We start from the raw sequence: 16,075 nt of genomic DNA, 5'->3' as shown, positions 1-16,075 counted from the left end.
GCACTTTGCGAGGCCAAGGAGGGCAGATCACCTGAGGTCAGGAGTTCGAGACCAGCCTGACCAACATGGAGAAACCCCATCTCTACTAAAAATACAAAATTAGCCGGGTGTGGCAGCATTCGCCTGTAATTCCAGCTACTCGAGGGGCTGAGACAGGAGAATCGCTTGAACCCAGGAAGCAGGGGTTGCAGTGAACCAAGACTATGCTATTGCACTTCCAGCCTGAGCAAGAAGAGCAAAACTCTGTCTCAAAAAGAAATAAAATAAATAATAATAACAATAACAAAGCTAACCAACATGGCTGAATAGAATAACAATATGCACAACCAAATATATTTCTAAGCATTGGCAACAAACAGAAAATTTAAAAAATAAAAAAGCAGGTTACCATATGATAGGTTTGGCTGTGTCCCCACCCAAATCTCATGTTGAACTGTAGCTCCCATAATTCCCACGTTCTGGGAGGGACTCAGTGGGAGGTAATTGAATCATGGGGGTGGGTCTTTTCTGTGCTATTCTTGTGAGAGTAAATATCACGAGGTCTGATGGTTTTATAAGGGGGAATTCCTCTACACAAGCTTTCCTTACCTGCTGCCATGTAAGACATGACTTTGCTCCTCCTTTGCCTTCTGCCATGATTGTGAGGCCGCCCCCAGCCATGTGGAACTGTGAGTCCATTAAACCTCTTGTTCTTTATCAATTACCCAGTCTCTGGTATGTCTTTTATTAGCAGCATGAGAAAAGACTAATATACCATAACAATAAAAAAGTATAAATTACATCTAATGAAGTTATGGAAGACCAATATGGAATAAATTCTAAAACTCTATTTGATAAACATCAAAGAAGATCTACTATAGAAATAAATAAAAGAAGACATTCAAAAGGAAGACTTTCTGTTGTAAAGTTACCAGTTTTTCCCAATTTGACCTACAGATTCAGTGTAACTTAATGCCAAATCCCACTGTGTTTTTTCCCAAGAACCTAAAAGCTTATTCTAAAATTTATATGGATGAACAAAGGTCAAAAATATAACAAAGACTCTTTTGGAGAAGAATAAGGTAGGAGGTATACTCTATCCTATTTGAGGACTTTGATTACAAAGTTAATTAAGAGAGTGGTATTAATGCTGCAATACACAAATGGATTAATGGAATAGTAGAGATTCTGGAAACAGATCCACACATATTTGGACACCATATATAACAGAGGTGGTATTGTATATAACGAAGAAAGGGAGAATTAGTCAATAAGTGGTGCTGGGAGAATATGGGGATAAATGAAATTGGATTCCTACCCAACATGATACATAAGTCAATTCTAGATGCATCCAAGACTTGGATGTGAAAGCTGATATTTTAAACATCTATGGGATAATGTCTTTAGTTTCCTGGGGTAGAGAAAACACATACCCAAAAAAAGCCTTATCTGAAACTGAAAACACAAAACACTCCAAAAAAGCTTATCTAAAACTGAAGAGATGAACAAAGTTGACTTTCTGTTTTTCAAAATACTCCAAACAAGAATTTGTAGACAAGCCACAAGCCAGTAGTAGATATCTGCTATATATAACTAGTGGTACGCCAAAATACGTTTTAAAAACCTGGTGTTGCAGAGAGGAAAAAAGCCATGATTTGTTGGGTATGATTCTTTTCAAGGTGGAAAATTTATTTCAAGCCACCAACATGATGTTGCTAAACATGAAGTTAGGAAGAGATACACAAATCTCTCTGACTACACAAGCCAGCTTCAGCACACCACTGCATATAACACTAAAGGATTTGTTTCCAGAATGCAAGAAGAACTCTTTCTGTTTATCAATAATTAAATGACAAGCAATGCCACAAAAAAGGGAGGCATGAATAGTCATTTTGCAAAAGAGGAAATATGAATGAAGAATAAAAATATTAAAAGATTCTCTACTTCACAGTGAGAATATAAATGCAAATTAACATTACGATGAGTAAACATATTATACTCTTCAGATGAACTAAAGTTAAGTATTACTGCTGGGTGCAGCGGTGGATGTCTGTAGTCCCAGTTACTTGGGAGGCTGAAGTAGGAGAATCACTTGAGCCTAGGAGTTTGACTCTAACCTGAGCAACATAGTGAGACCCTGTCTCCAAAAAAAATTAAAAGAGAAATATCACTATATTAATTTTTCCCAAAGACAGTTCAAGGGGAACTCTTAAACAATGCCGGTGTGAACATAAATTGGCACAACCACCCTGGAATACAATTTGTCATTATCTTACAAAGTTAAGTACTGTACATTCTACAATCCAGCAATATGTAAGCTCAGGTATATATTGTAGAGGAATTCTTGCACAAGCATACCAGAAAATATGAACATGAATATGCACAGTAGCACTTTTTGTTAAAAACATAACAACCCAAATATAATCAGTCAAGGTTTGTTCAAAGAAGTAGAACTACTAAGAGAAATTGACATAAGGGATTTATTTTTATTGTAGAGACTTGACTGTATGCAATTGTGGGAGCTGGTTATACAAGCTATGGGAGGCTGCTGTTTCTGTGTCTAGTGCTGGAACCGAAGTTCACAGGACCAGTGGTCAGGAGGTAGAGAGCAGGAAGCGAGGACAAACTGGAATCCATGAGGATGGACTGGAATCTGCATTGGTCTCTCACCACCTCCAAACCTCTGGTGCCATTTACCACAGAGTTAAACACACCTCTGACCCAAGAGTTAGAGAAGCTGAAGCATAAGATCCAGAGGAGCTGGGGGAGCTATGGGCTCTGCACCTACCTCCTGAGTGTTAGGAAATACAGCTAATTTCTTCACTTTCACCTTCCATGTCAGGCAGAAAATGTCTCTCCAGGTTCATCTAGTCTATTTTCATATGGGAAGTTTAAGAGGCCCAGAGAAGTCAAGTGACTTGTTACCTAGAAACCTGTTTAAAAAAAAAAAAAAAAAAAAGTCTTATGCATCTGAAACCCTTCATAAGAAAGTGCATGTCCGTATTTTGGATCTGGGTACAGGCTCTCCGAGGGATATTTTTGACTCATGTTCTTTTGCCAATTGCCTCTGATTATATCACATAAGAGGGCTTAGGTAGCTTTGCAGTAATAGTTCTACTAATTATTCTCCAAAGGAAATTCCTCATTCCACTGCAAATAGATGTGATCTTAAGACTGATTTCCCCCAGAATCACTACAATATAATCTTATCTAAATTTGAGCACAGCATCTAAATATTCATTTTATTTAAATGTGAATTGCTGCGTTTGAGCTAAGGCCAAGTTCTCCATATGAAATCCAAATTTGGTACCAATTTGGTAACCATAATCCATGGTTACTCTGTGACTACTAATCTGGGGGAAAAAGAAAACACTCTTTGGCAGAAGAGGATAAGTACATTCCTAATTTTCATTTCCAGATTCTTAGCCACTCATCCAGGATGAATGTTAAAACCATTATCAAAACATAGCCTTAGAAATAAAATTCTGCTAGGGAGATAATAACTCTTTGTCAATGAATTTGAGTAATAATAACACAACAAAGTTCCAGTACTGTGAAAAAGTTTGGCTAATCTCAAGAATATTTATAGCATATGCAACTTGAAGTAATTTCTTTATCTAAAAATATTGGGCCAAAAGAAACTGATTAGAGTTTAATGTAATTTTATATTAAGTGTTTTGCTGTGGTATTTAGATTTTCAATAATACTTTATTATAAATCATCTCAGTGATTTAAAATAGAGTATCACTTTTAAATGATAAAAAAATTTTAATCATTTATCATTTTAGATGATAAAAATGAATTTTGAGGAGTGGGAAACTCTTTTGGTAAAGAAAAAGATAAAAAATTTTTTTAGCATTTTTAGTTTCACAAAATAACAAATTGGAAGGTAATAATGTAAATTTGTAAGTTTTTCTCTGCAAAAACTATGTCCTAAAAATCTTTAGATGGTGCATTTCATTACTAACTTTAAAATAAAATTTAAGATAAAAATATGATTCATAGCTAACTTTTTCTGAAATGTGTTTCTTTTTTTACAAAGTGAGATGTATCAGTACTTCTTTTGTTTCTATGCAATAATATTGTCACTCTCCCTTTTCTATTAACTGATTTGGACTCTAAGATAGTGTATAACAAAATGCCCCCACAACCCACAATTTTATGGATATTGTACCTATTGGGTTATTTTCCAATATGGTTATCACGTAGAAACCTCAAAAGAGAGAGGCTAACTTCCTCCTGTAAAGAAGGGATCATTAACACCACCAATCAATTGAACAAAGCCACTTCCACACACAGTCAATAAGTTGCTTTTTTTCTTGTTCTTACTCTTCTGGGTCTAGACTTGAGGAGTTGAAGTGTTAAGGTGTATGTACCTTGGCCATGGGTAACTGCCACAAATTGGGTTCTCAGTGAAGCACAGTCTGGACAGAGATTGGGGTGAAGGAAGTTTATTAGGGAGTGTTCCTGGGATCAAACCAGTCCACTGTCTGGTCTTAGACCAATAGTAAAGAGGGGAATAGCGTCTTCCCCCACAGACCAAGGGAAGACAAAATTAGCGGGATATAAGATCTAGCTATTCTTCCCCATGTGGAGATTCTCCTTCCAGTGAACATTTGGGAGAAGCGTTTATTTTTATTAAGAAAGGCAACATTTTTTTTTGACATGTACAAAGCACTTTCCTATATTTTTATTTTTTAATTTTTGATTTCCATAGGTTTTGGGGAAACAGGTGATGTTTGGTTACATAAGTTCTTTAGTGGTGATTTGTGAGACTTTGGTGCACCCATCTGCCGAGCAGTAGACACTGAACCCAATTTGTAGTCTTTTATCCGTCACCCCCTTCCCACCCTTTCTCTGAGTCCCCAGAGTCCATTGTGTCATTCTTTTTTTTTTTTTTTTTTTTTTTTGAGATGGAGTCTCGCTCTGTCGCCCAGGCTGGAGTGCAGTGGCCGGATCTCAGCTCACTGCAAGCTCCGCCTCCCGGGTTTATGCCATTCTCCTGCCTCAGCTTCCCAAGTAGCTGGGACTACAGGCGCCCGCCAACACGCCCGGCTAGTTTTTTGTATTTTTTAGTAGAGACGGGGTTTCACCATGTTAGCCAGGATGGTCTCGATCTCCCGACCTTGTGATCCGCCCGCCTCGGCCTCCCAAAGTGCTGGGATTACAGGCTTGAGCCACCGCGCCCGGCCCATTGTGTCATTCTTATGCCTTTGCATCCCCATAGCTTATCTCCCACTAATGAGTGAGAACATATGATGTTTGGTTTTCCAGGAGAAGGCAATATTTTCATTAGGGGTCTATAACTATTAGTGGCTAAGTGTTTTTTAAAATTTGGTATTTCAACTGTAGTCTTCATGATCAGTGATTTAAAAAAATACCAAATTGTACTGAAATACATTTGCTATATATTTATTTCAGATACTATATTAAAATTGAAAAATTAGTGTTTTCTGCTGTTTGGAAAATATGGTAAATTTTCTTCTCTAAGTTTTCTTTTGTTAGAATTTTTATGTGGTGTCACAGGCCTCTTCATGCCCTTTGCATTCTCTTCCAAAAATCTGTTCTTGCTGTCAGTTAAGCGGAAATGGTTAGCAACAAAGCAAAATCAAAGCGGATCCACCCAGCTTTTATATCCTGCATGGCTGAACTTTAATGAAAGTTTGAGTTTTTCCAAAAGTCTGGTCTTTACTGACTGGGAATGAAAACCATTTGGAAAAAAATGCCTTGAGCATGTGAACCATGTAATTTCATTTGAACTACGGAATTCCAAAAATACTTTGCTTATTGAAAGAGCTGTGTTAGAACTTGATATTGAGAAGGATAAGTACTAGTTCTTTTCTCCCTTTTTCTCATAAAGATTAAAAAAAATTAAAGACTGTCTGAGTGGCTGGTTAGGAAAATAGTGTGAAGAGGCTAAGTTGGACCACCAGGTAGGCTTGCTCTAGAACCTATTCCTTCTTTAGGAGATCCATCTACTCTTCTGCACTCCATAGAGCCCCATGCAGCTTGAAGCAACCCACTCTGCATTGATGATAATTCAAGGCTCCATCTGGCCATGTCTTGATGACTACTTTAACTGAAGCCCAGTCATTTCATCAGTTCTGCTCACTGACACCAGTGTAAATGCTGTCACAGTAGCAAAACTGGAATTGCTGGGTCCCTGCTAGGCAATCTGGACAGAGAACAAAGTAGATCCTGTTCAGTTTTATGTCTCCATGAGGGGATCAGGTGTTAACATTATTAACTAGTATTTTTGGGAATATGTAGTACGTGCTAGTCACAATACTGGATACTTTTACATGGATTACGTTATTCAATCCCCGTAACAATCCTCTATGGAATTTTGAAGCTTAGAGAGATTAAGAAATCAGGTTTTGAAACCAATGAGTCTGACTCTAGAGGCTTTGATCTTCTTTCCTATTTTGTAATCTCTGGCTTTTAGTCATGGGTCTTAGTGTACTAGATTGGGATCTCAGATAGCAGTGTAGTAGATATAGTTGGTGCCCTGCCCATGTCTCCTGAGCCTTACCAAGTGCCAGCAGCTGGACCATCTTGCTTAATGGCCTTCTCTGGTGACTGGAGCTCTATGTGTGAGCATAGGTTTGAGGAGATGTAATGCCTTAAGTACAGCCTTTAACTAATGATTGATAGGAGTTGGGGTATAAATACTTCAGCTCCTTTGCTACTCTGGTAGAATAACTCAAGAGGCATGAATTTTACACTGGTACCCAAAATTCTCCAGAGGGATTAAGTCCATTATCTATAGTACTAACCCACTTGAAAACACGCCCTTTTCATTGATTGCCTTCCCTCTTTGTCTCACTTCCCTTGCCCGTATTTCCTGAGATCACTACCCAAGTAAACTATTTGTGTACGTATTAATGTCTTGGGATCTGGCTTCTGGGGGAACCAAAACTAAGACAAAGAGCAAAGAAAAGGTGAACCTATGAAGAAGGAGGACCCAATTGGAGCGGTTGGGGCAATGCTGGAAGGAAAGCATGGGGTTGCAGTCTCTAGGAAGAAGCCTCTGATGATGTTTTCCTGTTCTTGAAGCTGACAGTGTCATTGTGAGACAGGAGACAAAGGTTTTGGGAGATGATTGAATATTGACACACTGAATGGTTCTTTGCTTGATTGGATGGAATTTCCTTCAGAAGTTCTCTTTTGATCTGTTCTTTTCAAATGTATGCTATATTTGCCCAAGTTTAATAAGAAGAGATTCCAGAAAATGCAACCATTAATAACTGGAATAATGAAACAAAGAAAATGCCAACATGTTAAAAATAGAACATTGAGTAAATGGTCGTAAGTAAATGAAAGACAAAAAGTATAAATATAATTTTGAAGGATGTATAATTTACTCATATGGCCTGAATGTAGTAACAGTATGTATCATATTTCATGCAAACTTAAACTGAATGAGGCGCTTTTTTTTTTTTTTTTTTTAAGACAAAGTCTCCCTCTGTCACTTAGGCTGGAGTGCAGTGGTGCAATCTCGGCTCACTGCAACCTCCGTCTCCCAGGTTTAAGAAATTCTCCTACCTCAGCCTCCCAAGTAACTGGGACTACAGGTACGCGCCACCATGCCTGGCTAATTTTTGTATTTTTAGTAGAGACGGGGTTTCACCATATTGACCAGGCTGGTCTCAAACTCCGGGCCTCAAGTGATCTGCCCGCCTTGGCCACCCAAAGTGCTGGGGTTACAGGGATGAGCCACCATGCCCAACCTAAATGCAATAGTTAACAATTTACAATACCATTAACCTTAACAAGGCAAGATTTTGCCCACGCCCATGTTAGTCCCTGAAAATTTGGGCACCACTGGACGTCCAGTTAATCGGTAAAGATGATAGAGTCACTAGTTGAGACATGATCCTTTAAGTGTAGTAAAAGTGGTATAAAAGAGCCTCATTGGCCAGGCACGGTGGCTCATGCCTGTAATCCCAGCATTTTGGGAGGCCGAGGTGGGCAGATCATGAGGTCAGGAGTTTGAGACCAGCCTGGCCAATATGATGAAACCCCATCTCTACTAAAAATACAAAAATTAGCCAGGCATGATGGTACATACCTGTAATCCCAGCTACTCAGGAGACTGAGGCAGGAGAACCGCTTGAACTTGGGAGGTGGAGGTTGCAGTCAGCTGAGATCGTACCACTGCACTCCAGCCTGGGTGACAGAGCGAGACTCCATCTCAAAATGTGTGTGTGTGTGTGTGTGTGTGTGTGTGTGTGTGTATGTATATATACATTTTATTGCTAACAAAATGCTCATGATCTTCACAGCATCCAGCAAATAGTAATCTCTTTGCTGCTGGAGGGTCTTGTCCCATGTTGATGGCTGCTGACTGATCAGGGTGGTGGTTGCTGAAGGTTGCAAGTTTTTTGTTTTTGTTTTTGTTTTTTTTTGAGATGAGTCTTCCTCTGCCGCCAGGCTGGAGTGCAGTGGCGTGATCTCGGCTCACTGCAATCTCCGCCTTGCAGGTTCAAGCAATTCTCCTGCCTCAGCCTCCCAAGTTAGCTGGGACTACAGGCAGGTGCCACCACGCCTGGCTAATTGTTGTATTTTTAGTAGAGACGGGGTTTCACCATGTTGGCTAGGATGGTGTCGATCTCTTGACCTCGTGATCTGCCTGCCTTGGCCTCCCAAAGTGCTGAGATTACAGGCATGCGCCACCGTGCCCGACTGCAATTTCTTAAAATAAGAAAACAATAAAATTTGACCCATTGATGAACTCTTCCTTTCATGAATAATTTTTCTGTAGCATGTGATGGTGTTTGATAGCATTTAAACCATAGTAGAAATTCTTTCAACATTGGAGTCAATCCTCTCAAACCCTGTCACTGCTTTATCAACTAAGCTTATGTAGTATTCTAAAACTTTTGTCATTTCATCAATGTTCACAGCATCTTAACTAGGTGAACACTCCATCTCAAGAAACCACTTTCTTTGCTAATCAATAAGAAGCAACTGCTCATCCATTAGTTTTATCATGAGATTGTAGCAATTCAGTCACATCTTCAGGCTGTTTCAATTCTTTTTCACTTGCTATTCCCATCACTTCTGAAGCGACTTCCTACATGAAGTCTTGAACCCCTCAAAGTCACTCATAAGGATTAGAAGCAACTCATTCCAAATTCCTGTTAATACTGACATTTTGACCTCCTTCCATTAATCATGAATGTTCTTAACGGCATCTAGACTGGCATATAAACCTCCTTTCCAGAAGGTTTTATTTTATTTATTTATTTATTTATTTATTTACTTGAGACAGAGTCTCACTCTATTGCCCAGGCTGGAGTGCAGTGGTACAATCTTGCTCACTGCAACTTCCACCTGCTGGGTTCAAGGGATCCTTGTGCCTTAGTCTCCACAGTAGCTGGGACTACAGGTGTGTGCCACCACACCCGGCTAATTTTTGTTTATGAGATAGAGTTTCATTCTTGTTGCCCAGGCTGGAGTACAGTGGCGCGACCTCAGCTCACTGCAACCTCTGCCTCCCAGGTTGAAGCAATTCTCCTGCCTCAGCCTCCCGAGTAGCTGGGATTACAGGTGCCCGAAACCATGCCTGGCTTTTTTTTTTTTTTTTTTTTTTTTTGAGATGGAGTCTCGCTCTGTCACCCAGGCTGGAGGGCAGTGGCGCGATCTCGGCTCGCTGCAAGCTCCACCTCCCAGGTTCATGCCATTCTCCTGCCTCAGCCTCCCGAGTAGCTGGGACTACAGGCACCCACCACCATGCCCAGCTAATTCTTTCTGTATTTTTAGTCGAGATGGGGTCTCACCATGTTAACCAGGATGGTCTCGATCACCTGACCTCGTGATCCACCCGCCTCGGCCTCCCAAAGTGCTAGGATTACAGGCGTGAGCCACTGTGCCCAGCCACACCTGGTTAATTTTTGTATTTTTTAGTAGAGACAGGGTTTCACCATGTTGGCCAGACTGGTCTTGGACTCCTGTCCTCAGGTGATCCACCCACCTCGGCCTCCCAAAGTGCTGGGATTACAGGTATGAGCCACCATACCCAGCCAAATTTTTGTATTTCTAAGTAGAGACGGGGTTTCACCATGTTGGCCAGGCTGGTCTTGAACTCCTGACCTCAGGTGATCCGCCCACCTCGGCCTCCCAAAGTGCTGGGATTACAGGCATGAGCCACCACGCCCAGCCCCTTTCCACAAGGTTTTAGATTTACTTTGCTCAGATTCATCAGAGGAATCACTATGTATAGCAGATTCACTATGTACAGCTGCATTTCATAGCCTTATGAAATGTATTTCTTAAATAATAAGACTTAAAAGTCAAAATTACTCTTTGGTCCATGGGCTACAGAATGGATCCTGCATTAGCAGGCAAGGAAACAGCATTAATCTCCTTGTATGTCTCCATCAGAACTCTTGGATGGCTAGATGTGCTGTCCATGAACAGTAAAAATTTTAAAGGACTCTTTCATTCCAAGTAGTAGTTCTCAACAAGAGCTTAAAATATTCAATAAACGACACTGGAAACGGATGTGCTGACATCCATGCTTTGCTGTTCCATTTACAGAGGACAGACAGGGTACACTTGACATAATTCTTAAGGGCCCTAGGATTCTAGGAATGGTAAATGAGCACTGGCTTAGACCATCATTATTAGCCACTAACAAGAGAGTCAGCCTGTCCTTTGAAGTTTTGAAGCCAAACATTGACTTTTCCTCTCTAACCATGAAAGTCCTAGAGGACATCTTATTCCAATAGATGGCTATTTCGTCTACACTGAAGATCTGTTGTTTAATGTAGTCACCTTTATCAAAGATCTTAGCTAGATCTTCTGGATAACTTGCTGTAGCTTCTACATCAGCACTTGCTACTTCACCTTGCACTTTTGTTATGGACACAGCTTCTTTTGGTAAACCTCATGAACCAACCTCTGCTAGCTTCAAATATTTCTTCTGCCTCTCATAGGCTTCACAGAATGGAGGAGAGCTAGGGCGTTGCTCAGGCCTAGGCTTTGGCTTAAGGGAATGCTTTTTAAAAACTGGTTTTTGCTTCATTTGAGAGACAGGGTCTCACTCCGTCACCCAGTCTAGTGGCGCACATAGCTCATCGTAATGTGGAACTCCTGGGCTCAAGTGATCCCCCTGTCTCAGCCTCCCAAGTAGCTAGGACTACAGGTATACACCACCACACCTAGCTAATTAAAACTGTTTTTTAAAAAAGAAATGGGGTCTTGCTATATTGCCCAGGCTGGTCTCAAAGTCTTGGGCTCAAGTGATCCTCCTGTCTCAGCCTCCCACAGTGCTGGGATTACAGGCATGAGGCACTGCGTCTGGTTTAAGAGAATGTTGTGGCTTGCTTTATCTTCTATCTAGACCATTAAAACTTTCTCCAGGTCAGCAACAAGGCTGTTTTGCTTTATCATTCCTATGTTCTCCAGAGTGGCACTTTTAATTTCCTTTAAGAATTTTTTTTCCTTTACATTCATAACTTGGCTAATGGGTACAAGCGGCCTAGCTTTTGGCCTAGCTTTGCTTTCAACATGCCTTCCTCACTTAGTTTAACCATTTCTAGCTTTTCACTTAAAGTGAGAGATGGGATTCTTCCTTTCGCTTGAACACTTAGAGGCTACTGTTGGGTTACTAACAGGCCTAATTTCAATATTGTTGCATCTCAGGGGATAGGGAAGCCCAAAGCAAGGGAGAGAGACAGAGGAACTGCCTGTTGATGGAACAGTCAGAACACACACAACATTTATCGCTTAAGTTCTCCATCCTACATAGATGTGGTACATGACACCACAAAATAATTACAATAGTTACATCAAAGACCACTGATCACAAATCATCACAACACATATACTAATAATGAAAAAGTTTCAAATATTGAAAGAATTACCAAAATGTGATACAGAACCATGAAGTGAGCATATACTATTAGAAAAAATGGTGCCAACAGACTTGCTCAACACAGGGTTACCACAAACCCTGGATTAAAAAAAAAAGGACCAAATTACACTTCCATCAAGACTGTATAAATGTATCCCTGTTTCTTATGTGTACTCTTACCAACATTAGTTCTTGTAATTTAAAAACTTTATAAGTTTCATAGATGAAAACATGCACCTAATAACTTATTTTTTTTTTTGAGACAGGATATCGTTCCTCTCAGTCAGGTGGGAGTGCAATAGCACGATCTTGGCTTACTGCTACCTCTGCCTCCCGGGCTCAAGCAATTCTCCTGCCTTAGCCGCCTGAAGGGCTGGGACCACAGTATGTATGCCACAGTGCCGGCTAATTTTTTGTAGAGACAGGGTTGCACCGTGTGGCCCAGGCTGGTCTCAAACTCCTGGGCTCAAGTGATCTGCCTACCTCAGCCTCCGAAAGTGCTGAGATTACAGGCGTGATTACACTGCCCAGTCCCCTATTAACTTTTATCGTAAGCTTAATCTTAGAACAGAGTCCAAAAATTTTGACTAGAGTGGTGGGGGAAGCTGGTAGAAAAAGGAGGAGAAGAAAGACCTAAGGCATGGGAACTGTTAGTATATTGTACAAAATGAAGTTAAAATATGGTATTTGAAAGTTGAAGCCGGGCACGGTGGTTCACACCTGTTATCCCAGCACTTTAGGAGTCCGAAGCTGGTCGATCATTTGAGGCTAGGAGTTGGGAGACTAGCCTGGCACATGATGAAACCCCATCTCTACTAAAAATACAAAAACTAGCCAGGCATGGTGGGGCACCTGGTCCCAGCTACTCAGGAGGCTGAGGTACGAGAATCACTTGAACCCGGGAGGCAGAGGTTGCAGTGAGCCAAGATTGCACCACTGCACTCTAGCCTGGGCGACAAAGCAATGCTCTGTCTCAAAAAAAAAAAGAAAAAGAAAGTTTAAAAATTCAGCCAATAACATTTTTGTCACAATGGGGGAACTCTCAAGTATGGGGTTTTGGAGAGTCAGCTATTTCCTTTTCTCCCCACCAGGGAGAAAGACCTAGAGGTTTTTCCCCTCTCCCTCTCACTGTCCAGAGCAATTACCACAATTTAGTTCAGCCTAAAGAGCATACGCTGTTGGAAAAACGGCACTAATAGACTTACTTGATGCAGGGTTGCCATAAGCCTTAATTTTTTTTTTTTTTTTTTTTTTTTTCCTGAGACAAAGTCTCACTCTGTCACCTAGGCTGGAGTGCAGTGGCAGGATCTCGGCTCACCGCAACCTCCGCCTCCCGGGTTCAAGCAATTCTCCTGCCTCATCTTCCGGAGTAGCTGGGACGACAGGTGAATGCCACTATGTCCGGCTAATTTTTGTTTTTTTTTTTTTAGAAGAAAGACAGGGTTTCACCATATTGGCCAGGCTGGTCTCGAACTCCCGACCTCGTGATCTGCCTGCCTTGACCTCCCAAAGTTTTGGGATTACAGGTGTGAGCCACCGTGCCCAGCCAAACCTTACATTTTAAAAAAATCACACTGGAGCCTGGGTGCGGTGGCTCATGCCTGTAATCCCAGCACTCTGGGAGGCCAAGGTGGGTGGATTACCTGAGGTCAGGAGTTCCAGAGCAGCCTGACCAACACAGAGAAACCCCAACTCTACTAAAAATACAAAATTAGCTGGGCATGGTGGTGCATGCCTGTAATCCCAACTACTCTGGAGGCTGAGGTAGAATTGCTTGAACCAGGAGGTGGAGGTTGCAGTGAGCTGAGATGGCACCACTGCACATCAACCTGGGCAACAAGAGTGCAACTCCAACTAAAAAAAAAAAAAAAGAAAAAAGAAAAAAAGAAATCACACTGGATCTGTAGAAAGAATATCAGTTCTTTTCAACCATGTGACTTCAGGCATATCTACCACACTCGTCATGTTTCCTCACTTAAAGTGAGAATAACAACGTCACACCAATGTCACCCACCTTGAATGTTTACTGTGAATTAAATCAAGACAAGCATCTGAAATTATTTCGTGAATCTTAAGTGCTACACAGGAGTGTGGCAGAGGAATTAGCTTCTAAAGTCAGCAAGATTAAAATTAAGTGCAATAAAAATTGCTTAGAAGTTCCTTAAATTGCCCATGAGCACAGTATGACAGACTTGAGAGACACATGAGAACAAAGACTCTCTGAGAGACAGCTGGGATAAACATTCAGTAACACTGCCAGCAGAATTGTTGCACTAGAACATTTTCATTTCCTCTCTCTTTCTGCCAAGTGCATAACTGAATCTAAGATGAAAGTATGATGCAACTTTGTTATTCTACAATTTTAAATTGGCAAGTTAAGAAACCTCTCTGGGCCTCTTTGTCTAATGATGTAGCTCAGCTGGATCAGGGTTTCATCCACGGTTTGTCTGACAAATATTGCCAGCTTACTATGCTTACTGTGTTCTAGGCTGCTGTGTTGGATTGTGGGAGGGTAGACACCAAGGAGACAATCTGATCACAACAGGCTGGTGAGTGGTGAGGCAGTTTCAATCTTCATTTGAGGAATCCAGGGTTCTATAACCACCTTCTAGGGAATGTGGTGAATGTTTAGAAAAATTACAGAAAGTTACCAGCTACTCAGGAGGCTGAGGCAGGAGAATGGCATGAACCCGGGAGGCGGAGCTTGCAGTGAGCCGAGATCGCGCCACTGCACTCCAGCCTGGGCGACAGAGTGAGACTCCATCTCAAAAAAAAAAAAAAAAAAAAAGAAAAAAAGAAAAAAAAAACAACAAAAATTACAGAAAGTTACATATTTTGTTATGAATACCAGCTACAATGCTATATCTAATATGAATTAAGTTCCTCTGTTTCCTTTTTTTCTGTTTATGTTGCTACTTTTTTTTTTTTGAGACAGTCTCACTCTGATGCCCAGGCTGGAGTGCAGTGGCGGGATCTTGGCTCACTGCTACCTCCGCCTCCCAGGTTCAAGCGATTCTCCTGACTTAGCCTCCCGAGTAACTGGGATTACAGGCACCTGCCACCACACCCAGCTAATTTTTGTATTTTCAGTAAGACGGGGTTTCACCATGTTGGCCAGGCTGGTCTCGAACTGCTTACCTCAAGTGATCTGCCCGCCTCAGCCTACCAAAATGCTAGGATTACAGGCGTGAGCCGCCGCACCCCGCCTATGTTGCTACTTTTTAATGTGGGTTCAGTTTTTAAACCTGGCTCTTTAATTGAAAAAGTAATACAAACATATGTAAAAATTCAAACTGTAACAAAAAAGGTAGACAACGAGAAGCAAATCTTTCTTCTATTTCAGACTCCTCCTTCCCCATTCCACACCACATCCCCTCAACCCTCCTTCTATTCAGACGTTACCACTGGGTCAATCCGTTGAAAGTTACAGTTAAGGTGATACCTGGAGTCCAAAAGCTAAATATGAACCTAAGCTATCACCAGTCCCTTCCAGTTCTAAAACTAAGTCCAAGCCTTTTGCAGCACGAAAGAGATAGCCTCCTCCTATCTAAAGTTATGGCTGGTAGAGGCTCAGACGAATGGAAACCGATTTCAGACACATATTTAGAACTCCTGAAAGGCAGAAGACAGAACTTAATACTTTTATGGTGAGTGGTTTATTTACTGACTAAATAAACGCTCCCTTAGGGATGTAAGCTCTATACGGGCAGGAGCTTCATCACCAGCTCTCACTGCAGACCCCGGCATTAAAGGCGCTCACACGGTAAAAGCCCCTACCGCCCTCTACAGTCACAGTAGGCCAGCAGCCCAGAGTGGGAATCCGCGCAGGGCGTCACGTGACTCCAGCTCCCCGGCATCCGGCCCGCCCCCACCGAGACCCCGCCAATCCGGAAGGGAGGTCCAATTTGGCCAGGCCAGGGCGTGTTCCATGGGCCCAGTCGCCTTGCTGCTGCATTATCCCTGGACTCGCCCCACTTGCCTCGGAGTCTCAGGCGGTTGCCCAGGTCCTCCCGGCAAAACCCTGGAGCTTGCTAGGGAGAGGAGCAAGTGCGGGGCCAGCGAGCAGAAGTGCCGACGCAGCCCGGCAGCCGCGGGCGAGGCTTAGGCTGAGCTTCAGGATACAGCTAGGGGTACGGCAGGAGTCTCCAGAGCGCGCGCGCCGGCCCTCCCCGTCCCGACCCACGCGGCGCGGCGTGGTGACGCCCGCGCGGCCTGAGGAAGGGGCGGGGCCGGGGC

At 42.0% G+C, this 16,075-nt stretch overlaps 1 protein-coding gene across 3 annotated transcripts in view; it reads right to left on the bottom strand.

Annotated features, from left to right (window-relative positions):
• Nucleotides 1-16,075, bottom strand: part of PLGRKT (plasminogen receptor with a C-terminal lysine) — a 258,541-nt gene that overhangs the window by 241,194 nt on the left and 1,272 nt on the right. For 2 of the 3 annotated variants that reach the window (XM_077964987.1, XM_077964986.1), the window contains exons 1-2: nucleotides 15,819-15,991; nucleotides 2,768-2,912 (exon numbers count right to left, since the gene is read on the bottom strand). The gene's annotated coding sequence lies outside the window, so the exon portion shown is untranslated. Of the gene's footprint in view, nucleotides 1-2,767; nucleotides 2,913-15,818; nucleotides 15,992-16,075 lie in introns of those variants that run through there. The other variant, XM_077964989.1, reaches the window with a different exon arrangement.

Source organism: Macaca mulatta, chromosome 15 (assembly GCF_049350105.2).
Source record: "Macaca mulatta isolate MMU2019108-1 chromosome 15, T2T-MMU8v2.0, whole genome shotgun sequence".
NCBI classification, from domain to species: Eukaryota; Metazoa; Chordata; class Mammalia; order Primates; family Cercopithecidae; genus Macaca; species Macaca mulatta.
Note: the sequence above shows the minus strand (reverse complement) of the source record. Positions and strands in the feature narration are given on the sequence as shown.